The sequence below is a fragment of the Leucoraja erinacea genome, chromosome 5, assembly GCF_028641065.1.
Source record: "Leucoraja erinacea ecotype New England chromosome 5, Leri_hhj_1, whole genome shotgun sequence".
NCBI classification, from domain to species: domain Eukaryota; kingdom Metazoa; phylum Chordata; class Chondrichthyes; order Rajiformes; family Rajidae; genus Leucoraja; species Leucoraja erinaceus.
In genome coordinates this window covers 59,798,427-59,811,784 of record NC_073381.1, presented here as the reverse complement: position 1 = coordinate 59,811,784, position 13,358 = coordinate 59,798,427, and the positions used below count along the sequence as shown (strand labels likewise).

At 40.9% G+C, this 13,358-nt stretch overlaps 1 protein-coding gene across 2 annotated transcripts in view; it reads right to left on the bottom strand.

The window, feature by feature from the left end:
* Window positions 1–13,358, bottom strand: part of cep85l (centrosomal protein 85, like) — a 239,013-nt gene that overhangs the window by 217,657 nt on the left and 7,998 nt on the right. The gene's annotated exons all lie outside the window — the stretch shown is intronic.

Below are 13,358 nucleotides of genomic sequence, written 5' to 3'. Positions count from 1 at the left end.
CACTATTATCATCACATGCTGGATTGAGGACACCAAAGTACATTTACTAAATGATTCACAGCCAGTAAATAACACAGGCAGAATCTGATCAGATGACCTAGTTGTGTCTACCTCATGATTTCACAATATAGAATTACATCCAGTGCCTCTCAGTGTCAATGTGGAGATGGCAAAAGATGATCTTCAGCTGCTCCTTTCCTTCAAATGAAAATATTGCTCAATGTGCAAGGTTTGCGGATGACCTTATGTACCGTTTCTTCAGTGTAAACAAATCTTTAAAGAACTAGCTGAGAATGAAACAGCTGCTTCCTTTAATAACATTGAGCCCAAATTTTCCGCTAGCGCCAAAATAAGTTCTTATTGTGGATGATAGAACATAGCAGATGAACTGACTAAGTCAGGAGATTTATTCATATGATAGAAACTTCCTTCTTTCCACCTCTGACAGGCTGATCTTTGTTAAGGGCTTTGGGATGGATATAGGTTAAGTAGGCCAATTTCATCCATGACTTCTGCATCCAATGGAAACATAGAAAATAAGTGCAGGAATAGGCCATTTGGCCCCGAGCCAGAACCGCCCTTCAATATCATCATGGCTGATCATCCATAATCAGTACGCTGTTCCCTCTTTCTCCCCAAATCCTTTGATTCCATTATCCCCAAGAGCTATATCCAACTCTGTCTTGAATACAAAGTTATGGTGGATGTTCTTTTGGCAAAATACATGTTTGGCTGCTGTTTATGGGCAGATCCAGGACTCAGTCTGATAATCTCCACACCCAAATTACTGGCAAACTCTTCAGAGAATTCCCTCCTCATGCAGAAACCCAACAACTGTGCAATAACCCCAAACACAATAAATTTCATTGTGTAAGGAGTAACACACACATGCTGGGTTCTCAATCAGAGACCATTCTGACCAAACTACCATTCACTGTGAAGGTCCTGCCCTGGTTTAACTTTGTAAAATGCAAGCCGCACACTTAATTGCATTAAATTCCATCCCTCAGCCCATTTACCCAGCTGATCAAGCCTGCTGTAATTTTGGTAATCATTGTCACTATCTATGATACCACCCACTTTAGTGTCATCTTCAAGCTTCCTAATCTTGCTTTGTACAATCTTATTGAAATTATTGATATATACCACAAACAGCAATGAGCCCAGCGCCAAAGCCTGAGGCATGCCACCAGTCACAGGCCTCCAATCTGAAAAACACCCTTCCACCACCACTCTTTTCTTTCTTCCAGATAGCCAGTTTTGTATCCTATTAGCCAGCTGTCCCTGGATCCCATGCAAACTAGCCTTCCAGAGCAGCCTACCATGCTCAAGTCTATATAAATAACATCTAGGGTCTGAAGATATGCTGATTGTCCCTAATCAGCTCCTGTCTATCCAAGCACATGCATATCTTATCCCTCTGAATCCTCCCCAGTAACTCACTCACAATAGATGTTAGGCTCCCTGTTGCCTTTTTGACGGATAAAACATTCTCTGCAGCACTCACAGGAGAAGTTTGCTGAGCTGCCCAATACATCTCCACTGAGAGGCAATTAATTATTTGTTACATCAATTCTGTGATGCAGGATCTTATGATATGAAAAGCAACAGATCTGTAAACGTCATAAGGGCACGACAGGCCAAAATTACTTTGCTTAAAGTGGTTTGAAATGTATACTCAATGTTAAAACTATGACAACGATGCAATTTTCTATTTATTTTTTGTCTGCTAATTAGAGTAGGCGGTACAATAGTGAGATATACATTAAAGCCTTTTTCTCTGGAGTGTCAGAGGCTGAGGGGAAACATGATAGAAGTATATAACATTTTGAGAGGTATATATAGTTTAGACAGTCAGAACCCTTTTCCCAGGGTGGAAATGACAGACTCCACAGCCTGAAGATGAGAGGGAAGACATTTAAAAAAAAGGTGATGTCCAGGGCAAGTGTTTTCTAATGTTGGATGCCTGGAATGTGCTGTTGTGATGGTACTGGAGGCAGGTATGATAGAGGCATTAAGATAGGAACATGGATATGCAGGGAATGGAGTTATAAGGACATGTACACGTAGAATAATTTAGTTTAGCCTGGCATCATGCTTGGCAAGGATACTGAGCCATTATATGAGGTAAGTGAGATTACATTATCTAAACATAGATACATAGACAAATAGGCGCATGAGTAGGCCATTCAGCCATTCGAGCCAGCACCACCATTCAATAATATCATGGCTGATCATCTAAAATCAGTACCATGTTCCTGCTTTTCCCCCCATATCCCTTGATTCCTTTAGCCCTGAGAGCTAAATCTAACTCTCTCATGAAAACATCAGGTGAATTGGTCTCCACTGCCTTCTGTGTACAGCAGGTACAGCAGGCAGTGAAGACAGCGAATGGCATGTTGGTCTTTATAACAAGATGAATCGAATGTAGGAGTAAAGAAGTCCTTCTGCAGTTCTTGCTATTGAGGGAATGCAGCGTAGGTTTACAAGGTTAATTCCCGGGATGGCGGGACTGTCATATGCTGACAGAATGGAGCAGCTGGGCTTGTATACTCTGGAGTTTAGAAGGATGAGAGGATATCTCATTGAAACATATAAGATTGTTAAGGGCTTGGACACGCTAGAGGCAGGAAACATGTTCCTGATGTTGGGGGAGTCCATAACCAGGGGCCACAGTTTAAGAATAAGGAGTAAGCCATTTAGAATGGAGATGAGGAAACACTTTTTCTCACAGAGAGTTGTGAGTTTGTGGAATTCTCTGCCTCAACAGGGCGGTGGAGGCAGGTTCTTTGGATGCTTTCAAGAGAGAGCTAGATAGGGCTCTTAAATACAGCGGAGTCAGGGGATATGGTGAGAAGGCAGGAACGGGGTACTGATTGGGGATGATCAGACATGATCACATTGAATGGCGGTGCTGGCTCAAAGGGCCAAAAGGCCTACTCCAGCACCTATTGTCAATTGTGACAAAGAATTCTACAGATTCACAACTCTGGGTGAAGAAGTTTTTCTTCATCTCAGTCCTAAATGGCCCTCATATTCTTAAACTGTGCCCCTTGGTTTGAACTCCCCCACCACCTAGCTTCATCCTCCCCAACTATAAATGAAAACAAAATCTACTAGCAAAAATTGTGCACCACAGTTTTACACACTCTTCATTAAGTTACTGCGAACAAATTTGGGCCCCATATCTGAGGAAGGATGTGCTGCCTCTGGAGAGGGTCTGGAGGAGGTTTACAGGAATTATTGGGTTAGCATATGATGAGCGCTTGACAGCACTGGGCATCTTCTCGCTGGAGTTTGGAAGGTTGAGGGGGGACCTAAAGGATGTTTCCACTGGTGGAGAGTCTAGGACCAGAGGTCATAGCCTCAGAATTAAAGGACACTCCTTTAGAAAGGAGGCGGGAAGGAACTTCTTTAGTCAGAGGGCAGTTAATCTGTGAAACTCATTGCCACTTACGGCTGTGGAGGCCAAGTCAGTAGATATTTTTAAGGCATATATAGACAAATTCTTGATTAGAATGGGTGTCAAGGGTTATGGGGAGAAGGGATTAGGAAGCAGAGATCAGCCATGATTGAATGGCGGAGTAGACTCAATGGGCCGAATGGTCTAATTCTACTCCTATAACTTGTGAAGTTGGACACATGTTGAACACACCCTCACAGAGTTAAGTATCATTTGAAATATTTTATGTGATCTTTTGTACACACTTTCATTGTGATAGGTCTGAACAACTATTTTTTATGATTGCAGATTAATGAACAGTAAGTAGATGCCAAGGAATTCTGTGCTACCTACCTGTCTGCTGATGGGAAACACATCGGGGCATTGAGCAACTACAAAATGCTCATCTTCCAAGGGCATTGATCTACTGTTTCCTTCCTTATTAATAATGCAGGTATCCTGGACACCTGCCCAAAGATCATTACTAGCTACCACAATGGTCAGTGATGTACAGTGATTTTTTGAATGAGATTTCATGTATTTGTGGAAATCATTAATTTAATGATTAATTTCTTGCCATGGAAAGAACTTTGCCTCTGGAGACATTTTCTGACCAGTAAAAAAAAAGACGAAGTGCTAGAGTAACTCAGAGTGAGTCAGGCAGCATCTCTGGAGATCATGGGTAGGTGACATTTCGGATTGGGACTTTTTTTCCCCCCAAACTTTCTGTCTGATGAAAGGGCCTGACACGAAACGTCTGTCTGAGGATTAATCCCGACTCAAAGCATCACCTATCCATGTTCACCAGAGATGCTACGTTGAGTTACTCCAGCACTCTGTGTCTTTATTTATAAACTAGCATCTACAGTTCAGTGCATCTCTTTCTAACTAGTCACATTCACTTCTACTGAATGAACTGAATGCATTTTAGATGGATGCTCACAGAGCATCTGCACTTGGTCAATTGGAAAAAAAAAAATGGAGGAAAGCCTTCGCTAACAAATCCAGATAAAGAATGGATGAGTCCATCCATGGCCTGAAAATGTGAGAAATTAGACAAGCAAAAATGTCAGTGAACTTGTAGCCGCTCCAATCAACTATTCTTGCCGATCAGAATTGTGTGGGTTTTGAAGTGATAAAAGACAAAGCATCATTTGATGCAACTTAGATTTCAGAACTGAAAATCTGGCAACATGAAGAAAATAGCTGGCAGTAAAATATAAATAAATAAATAAATGAATAGATAAATAAATAGATAAATAGATAAATATGTGGCTACCACAGCAACAAGTAATGCTTGATGCAAAATGTTCAAGTGTGGAATGAAACATGTAAACCAGCCAGGATTGCCTCTCCTGTTCAGAGACTTTCGAATACTTAAGGGCATGTCCCACGAGCATGCGACTCCGTGCGGCAAGCGCGACCTAAAGGGCCGGTCCCACGAGCATGCACCTGCATGCGGCAAGCGCGACATAACGTGGTCGCTTGAGCCGTATGGCCTCGCGGGGCCGGTCCCACTTCGATCACCGGAGCCGTATGGAGTTGTGCGGAGCTGGTCCCGACATCGCGCGGGGCTCCAAAAAACTGACTGGGTTCAAATATTCCACGTGGCAACAGCCTGCTGGCCCGCAGCTGCCTCAACGCCGTATGCACAGCCTCGACGCCGTACGCCCGTCGGACTTCGCTCGAATTTCACATCACTCACTCGACCTCTGTGCGTATGGCGTCGAAGCGGCTGCAGACTTTAGATCGCGCTTGTCGCATGGAGCCGCATGCTCGTGGGACAGGCCCTTAAGGCCAAGCTCAAATGTATTGTTCAATGTGATCTGTGTTCTCCCTTCTCTCCCCCTCTCTGTAAGAATAAACACTCTTTAGTCAGAGGGTGGTGAATCTGTGGAATTCAATGTCACAGACAGCTGTGGAGGCCAAGACAATGGATATTTTTTAAGGTGGATTTTGAAAGATTCTTAATTAGTGTCAGTGGTTATGGGGAGAAAGCAGGAGAATGGGGTCGAGAGGGCAAGATAGATTAGCCATGATTGAATAGCGGAGTAGACTTGATGGCCTAATTCTGCTTCTTTAACATGAACAATAACAGTAAAACGACCATACAGCAGCATCTGTCCTCCAAAAAAGAAAAAAAATAATAATATAGCACTCATTAAAAACAAAAGTTACGAGTGTTTTTCATATAAAGGATTTTATACCATTCCAATTCAAAAACAGAAACAATTCTCTGAAAAAGGTGGATTACCGGTATATTCTTTCAGCCAAACAATAGCAAGGATGGTTATGTTTGACATCTTTATACTCTGTGAAAAATGAGGTGTCACTCTCAGCTGCTGCAAGATGAAACCAAGGAGGTTTTTCCTGGTTCTGTTTTCCAGTTGTAAATTCATGCTGTTTGCACAATTAAAGCACAGTTATTGATGGAATGCAGCACCTTTGACCTTTTTGTCATTAGCAACTTCCTTCACTCAAGGCTCTTCCTGTGATAGAAGTTCAGCTGTTGAGAGTTTGGTCAGTTTATACGGTGTCGCTTCTGCATTCTGACTCGAGGGCAGGAAATACACCCATGAGCGGTACCAGGAATCCCAGGTTCTGCTTTCTTGTACTAATTGTCATATTCTACTATGGATATGTTTTATATGGCAGACTAAATTTATATTTTGTATGGTGCAATATTAGTTACTGAACAGAATTGTTTTTGTAAGCACATTTGTTTGGCCCAATCGTTAGGCTTCAATGTGTTTCAAACATCACAAAATAAATGAGTATTCTTTTCTACGTGCTAAATGTGGGATGTAGCATATAAAACTGAGATTCCAAGTTTGGTTCCATTGAAGTTAAATGAACCAAATTTCAGAACAGGAGCTCAAAGAACATCTGGTAACACACCAGCACCATTTAATGTAGCAGAGATCAATTCTTTACCCTTGTGTCTTTCACGCATATGCAATACCACATTTTTTAAAACAAAATACCACAATTCTAAAACAAAAACAAAACATATATCTAGCTCATGGGTTGTGAATATAAACTGTAAAGGGGGAATTAACAAAAAGCAACGTTTTCATGTTGCGAGTTGTGAAATGGAGTGCACTGCCCAAAGGCTGGTGGAATCGGATGCAATACTATCTTGCAAAAAAGGGATACTATCCTTGACTTGTGTATTCCCGGACTTGCTGCTCAATGGTAGAGCAAACAAGGGTGAGGTATTTAAGCGTGTTTACCATGAAAACCCTCGTAGAATATGTATGTATGAGATGTTTTGAAGTGAATGCACAATGGAATTATGTTGTTATTGCCTCTTGAAAGCAAATCCCCCATTGAACCATATAACTCGCCTTTCCAGTAGCAAAGAATTTCTCAGACTTTGTATTTTACATCATCCCACATTATTACATTGGGATGGATAATTTTCCCATGGAAATCAATTTCCCTTCTGGATGACAAACACTCTGAAAACTGAATATTAATGATGTAACTTTCATATCTAAGGCATTCCACCTTAGAGGAAAATACAAATGAAAATGCAACAGCCAAATAGCATAATGTCTGGAGTTGTGGTATACTTTATATTCACCTGGGAATTGCAGGAAAGTCCACAGTTTAATATTTATTTGGATCAAAACACGTAATGCAACAGGACTGTGCCTACACCATGTGCTCTAGTTGAGTGGAGCTGGAACTAATTCATACGTACTAGCTTTCAGCCAAATTAATGTCACACTTTCAACAGTAACAACACTACAGCCAACATTCATGATTTGCTAAGGAAGAGTGAATTATTTACATTTGACATAAAATTCAAAGAAAAAGGCTGGAAATTTGTTTTGGCTCAGCAATGCTTAAGGCATTGTACAAAAACTTCTCCATGCTATAATCCACTTCTGAAATTCTGTTCCATTTGACTCAATGTCCCATGTTTCAGAAACAGCTACAATGTGAGATTAATTCCATGTTGCCTCTAAAGTGTTACCAATTAGAACACATCTTTAATGACATTCAATGACATGTTGATCATTTTGATTGGCTACTTCTTAAGTTAGGACCACTGCCACAACAATGGAAATTAATTCAAATGTAATATACAAAGCTATTCCATCCATCATTACTTTTCCATCAGTCATTGCTTTTCAATTGCGAGGCATTCATTTAAGAATACTAGAACTTGGAAAATATGACGTCATATGATTATCATCCATACATACAGCTTTAATGATTTACCTCGAGCACGAGATAGAAAACATTGTTTTTAATACTGTTTGCTAACGTGAAAAGCAAACCATTAGAGTACCAAATACAGCTCGTTTTCAAAAAAAGCATTCCTGTAAAGCATTGAGAGCTGAGATTTCCGAGTAAAGGGCCGGAATTTTGCCCCAACTTGATGGGCCGAATGTCCTAACTCTACTCATATGTCTACTGAATTTAAATGATCTGTGAAAAGCTAGTCTCAGATATGAAGAACATCGAGAGCAAGGAGATGGCCACAAACATCCAAGCACCAAAGCAGGGGTGGGTGAAAATACAAGATAATACAGTAAAACTCCAATAATCTTTCACTCTTAGGATTTACATGCTGAATTGACAAAATGTTCTGGACTATTGAATATTATTCCCTTTGGAGTAGAATATTATTTTTTTTTGTGGTAAAAAGATGTTATGCTATTGTACTACAGATTTGCCAGTGAACTGCCTGAGTTTAAAGGCAGGCACTGCAAACTAGGCCATCGTACATTAAAGGGAGTGCAGGGAATGGGGCCCCAGTGAGTTTAAAAAAGATCTGCAGGAAATGAGGTCCGGGTGAGTCTAAAACGAACAGGGTGTCTCAGCGAATTTAAAGAGAGTTTAGGAAACAGAGATTTTCATGAGCTTTAAAGTGCAGGGAGAAAGGCCCCAGAGATTTTAAAAGGAGGTAGAAAATAGAATCAGGTGAAGCTGATGCCATATCATCAGGATTTCTGAACAAAGGATAACAGATTATTTGGAGAAACAAGTAACAGATTATTTATTTTAGTATACCATTGAATGCATGTGCTTTATCTGTGCAAAGTTATATATCTAATTTATTTAATGCTATCTCATGCAGTATTCTGATCCAAGCCATAATCCAACACATGCCTTGTAAAGCATTTGGGCCAAATATCAATTATGAGAATCTTTCACTCTTTTGGATAGTGCTGTCTAGTTCTGTAAGCAGTCAGCCAAATGAAGACAAGAGGATTTGCAAAGCAAATTGCCGCAGGGCATGATACAACCAAAGAAAAGAGAATGAAGGAACATGCTGAGTAATAATACAGAATAGTAGTTATATCTGTGTGAGTAATCTTCTATACCATGTCTCCCTTGATGTACCATAATAACGTAAAACATTGGAGAATGCAATTAAAACTCTTGTGCTCCACCATTCAATGGTTCATGGCTAACGTTTAACCTATTTCTGCATTAACCCCTATGTCTTTCGATACCATAACTAAAAATCACGAACCAAAAATGCAAAGTGTCTTAATGATGCAGTATCATATATCAATCATATCACTATATGATACTAATAACATGTTTAATAGCGGAGTCAGGGGATATGAGGGGAAGGCAGGAATGGGGTACTGATTCTGGATGATCAGCCATGATCACATTGAATGGCAGTGCTGGCTTGAAGGGCTGTATGGCCTACTCCTGCACCTATTGTCTATTTAAAAAAAGTTAGATCATCCCCATTTGCTACTTACAAAATTCTAGCAAAGTACCATGCATCTTATTGCTAAGTTTTTGTGACTGTGTACTCAGTTTGTAGTTGTCGTGCTTCAACACTCTACGCCTCACACGATATGGTGGCATTATGATTATGTTTCTGGTCATGCCATCCAGAGGTTGGATCTAATTTCCAGTTCAATGGGAGGTTAAATTCCACCTCAGCAGTTACAAAAATTTTATTCAGTTACATAGAACAATACAGCACCGAGAGAGGCCCTTCAGCCCACATGATGCCGGACATGATGCCAAGTTAAAGTAATCTTCTCTGCCTGCATATGAAACATAGATACACAGATACATAGACAATAGCTGCAGGAGTAGGCCATTCGGCCCTTCGAACCCGTACAGCCATGCTATGTGATCATCCACAATCAGTACCCCGTTCCTGCCTTTTCCCCCATACCCCCTGATTCCGCTAACTCTAAGAGCTCTATGTTTTTAATGCATCCAGTGAACTGGCCTCCACTGTCTTCAGTGGCAGAGAACTCCACAAGTTCACAAATCTCTGGGTGAAAAAGATTTTCCTCATCTCCATTCTAAATGGCCTACCCCTTATTCTTAAACTGTGGTCCCTGGTTCTGGTTCTGAACTCCACCAACATCGGGAACATGCTTCCTGCATCTAGCGTGTCCAATCCCTTAACATAGAAACATAGAAACATAGAAAATAGGTGCAGGAGTAGGCCATTCGGCCCTTCGAGCCTGCACCGCCATTTGATATGATCATGGCTGATCATCGAACTCAGTATCCCATCCCTGCCTTCTCTCCATACCCCCTGATCCCTTTAGCCACAAGGGCCACATCTAACTCCCTCTTAAATATAGCCAATGAACTGGCCTCAACTACCTTCTGTGGCAGAGAATTCCACAGATTCACCACTCTCTGTGTAAAAAATGATTTCCTCATCTCGGTCCTAAAAGATTTCCCCCTTATCCTTAAACTGTGACCCCTAGTTCTGGACTTCCCCAACATCGGGAATAATATTCCTGCATCTAGCCTGTCCAACCCCTTAAGAATTTTGTAAGTTTCTATAAGATCCCCCCTCAGTCTTCTGAATTCCAACGTGTACAAGCCGAGTCTATCCAGTCTTTCCTCATATGAAAGTCCTGCCATCTCAGGAATCAGTCTGGTGAACCTTCTCTGTACTCCCTCTATGGCAAGAATGTCTTTCCTCAGATTAGGAGACCAAAACTGTACGCAATACTCCAGGTGTGGTCTCACCAAGACCCTGTACAACTGCAGTAGAACCTCCCTGCTCTTATACTCAAATCCTTTTGCTATGAATGCTAACATACCATTTGCTTTCTTCACTGCCTGCTGCACCTGCATTCCTACTTTCAATGACTGGTGTACCATGACACCCAGGTCTCGTTGCATCTCCCCTTTTCCTAATCGGCCACCATTTAGATAATAGTCTACTTTCCTGTTTTTGCCACCAAAGTGGATAACCTCACATTTATCCACATTATACAATTAATAATTGTATATGTTTCTATAAGATTCCCTCTCATCCTAAATTCCAGTGAATACAAGCCCAGCCGCTCCATTTTTGCATCATATGACAGTCCCGCCAGCCCGGGAATTAACCTTGTGAACCTACACTGCACTTCCTGAATAGCAAGAATGTCCATCCTCAAATTAGGAGGCCAAAACTGGGCACAATACTCCAGATGTGTTCTCACCAGAGCCCTATACCAAAGTCCAGGTACAGTACATCTCACTGGTTCTAACTTGTCCGTTTTAGTTATTACATCTTCATAATATTCCAGAAGATTTGTCAAGCATGATTTCCTCTTCGTAAATCCATGCTGACTTCGACCGATCCTGCTACTGCTATCCAAATTTGCCACTATTTCACCTTTGATAATTGACTCCAGCATCATCCCCACCACTGATGTCAGGCTAACTGGTCTATAAATTCCTTGCTTTCTCTCTCCCTCCTTTCTTGAAAAGTGGAATAACATTAGCTACCCACCAATCCACTGGAACTGATCCAGAATCTATAGAACATTGGAAAATGATCACCAATGCTTCCATGATTCCTGGAGCAACCCCCTTGAGTACCCTGGGATGCAGACCACCAGGCCCTCGGAAATTATCAGCCTTCAATCCCATCAGTCTACCCAACACCATTTCCTGACTAATGTGGATTTCCTTCAGTTCCTCTATCACCCGAGATCCTCTGTCCCCTAGTACATCCGGGAGATTGTTTGTGTCCTCCTTAGTGAAGATATAACCAAAGTACCTGTTCAACATTTGCCATTTCCTTGTTCCCCATAATAAATTCACATGTTTCTGTCTGCAAGGGACCCACATTTATCTTAACTACATACCCCTTCATTCCCTACCCATCTAAAAGCTTCTTAAGTGCTGCTGTCATATCTGCCTCCATCACCACCTCTGGCAGCACATTCCAGGCATCCACCACTTTTAAATTAAAACTTGCACATCTCCGTTAAACGTTGCCCTCGCAACTTAATGCTGTGCCCTCTAATTTTTAACATTTGGGAAAACTCCGGGGGAAAAGTTTTGACTTTCTACCCTATCTATGCCAATTCATTAAATAAATCTAGAAACATATTATTAGTAAGGCTGACCACAAAATTTCAAGATTGTCAATACCAACTCCTGTCAGTCTTTTTTATGTGACCCCCAGATCCTTAAAACAGTGTAACTGATGGAAAATACATAGCCAGCCCCTCACCAGCTTGACAACATTATTGGGAAATTTAGCAAGTGTAGCTCTCCGAGGTCCTCAAGAAAACATATCACAAATACATCTATGGCCTCAGTACAAATGGCCACTGCTCCTTGCCTGTCCATTCAAGTAGAACATGTAATGTATGATTAATGTTGATGCCAGTGTATTCATCAGTTTTGGTCATTGTGTTCACTGGTTTGTGTTCACTGGTTTAGGAGCAAAGCCATCTACCAGAATACAAGTAGTCTATGGATCTCCTGTGTGGGGCAACTAACGTAGTTATTGCTGGGATGGGCCAATGCATTCATTAGTACTTAGTTCATGCACTCACTGGCTGACTGGCATCATTTTCTATTTCAACAAGCAAAAGTTAAAATTGTTCACATGCCTTCTTCAACCAGTTGGCATTTCTTCCATCTAGCATCGACACATTTATAGAATTCACATCATCTTGAAGAATAGTGATATCTCAGGTCATTCACCCCTCTGAACTCTAATTCTCATCATCCATGAGTTATACTCCAAGAAAGAGTGATACAAATTATACGTAACTCAAGTGTGGAATGCTCATCCAGATGAATGAGGGGGAAAATACATATACTTAACTAGAACAAGACTTTCCTAGATTCAAGTACTGAATATGTCTGCAAATTACTTTCAATTCCCATGAGTTTACCACCCATGCCTGATGTTAGATTCCCATCTTAATGAAAGGGATGTATGCAGAATCATAGAATTGACCGATTCTCAGTAATGCAACATATTTCAGCAAGATTTGAAATGAGTATGTACTCTAGCTAGATTGAGATGAATATCATTAGTCATATAGCACAGAAACAGGCCCTTTGACCCATGCCGACCAAGATGCCCCACTTACACTAATCCCATCTGCCCGTGTTTGGTCGCTATCCCTCTAAATCTTTCCTATCCATGTCCCTGTATAATATCTTTTTCATGCTATTATAATATCTGCCACAACTACCTCCTCGACAGCTCCTTCCATATACCCACCACCCTCTGAGTTAAAAAGTTGCCCCTCAGGTTTCTATTAAATCTTTTCCCTCTCACCTTAAACCCATGTCCCCTGGGTCTTGACCCCTACTCTGGGTATTATTTTTAAACAGTTTTCTGACAATAAACAGCTCTCACCAAATGTCAAGCAGGCCAGTGTGTGAAATATCATTGAACAATCTGGAGCTATGATGCATCAGCATCCAGATAAGGCACATCTTCACATCTTGATAACACTGTCTCAGTGTCCAAAGTCTTACAGTTATAGTAGGAATGTAGATATAATATTTTAACACTAAAATACATACTTTAAATAATTCATTACATCATGTCATACAAAAGTTACTGAATAACTTTTTTTTATTTCCATTGTTGTGACATTTTAGGAAATCTGATTTTGTTTTTAATTTGTTTTTATATCAGTATCTGGAAAAACCAGGAGCTGCC